The sequence below is a fragment of the Colletes latitarsis genome, chromosome 4 (assembly GCF_051014445.1).
Source record: "Colletes latitarsis isolate SP2378_abdomen chromosome 4, iyColLati1, whole genome shotgun sequence".
Taxonomy (NCBI): domain Eukaryota; kingdom Metazoa; phylum Arthropoda; class Insecta; order Hymenoptera; family Colletidae; genus Colletes; species Colletes latitarsis.
In genome coordinates, this window is record NC_135137.1 from 27,955,252 (window position 1) to 27,955,580 (window position 329).

The following is a 329-nucleotide window of genomic DNA, read 5'->3' on the forward strand; positions in this document are numbered from 1 at the left end:
AAGTAGAAAAATTGAATTTTGGCCACGAATCATTCTCCAGCCCACTGTACCGTAGGAACATTCGAACGCAGAAAAATTCGCGAAATAGTCCCACGGCCTAAGCGTATAGTCCGCGTAAAAATGCGACAGCGACGCGACCAAGTCAGGAGGATCTAATCCGTACTGGGTGCACGAGAAACTGGAAGTGGTTCTCCATTGGTCGAGAGAGGATAGCAGGTAACCACACCGGTTGGAGGTGGAAACACGACGAAGGTAGGGGAGCGAAAGTGAACACAGCTCCAAGAATGGGCAGGAAGAGACGGGCTCCTTTAGCCTGCGGTTGAAAGTTT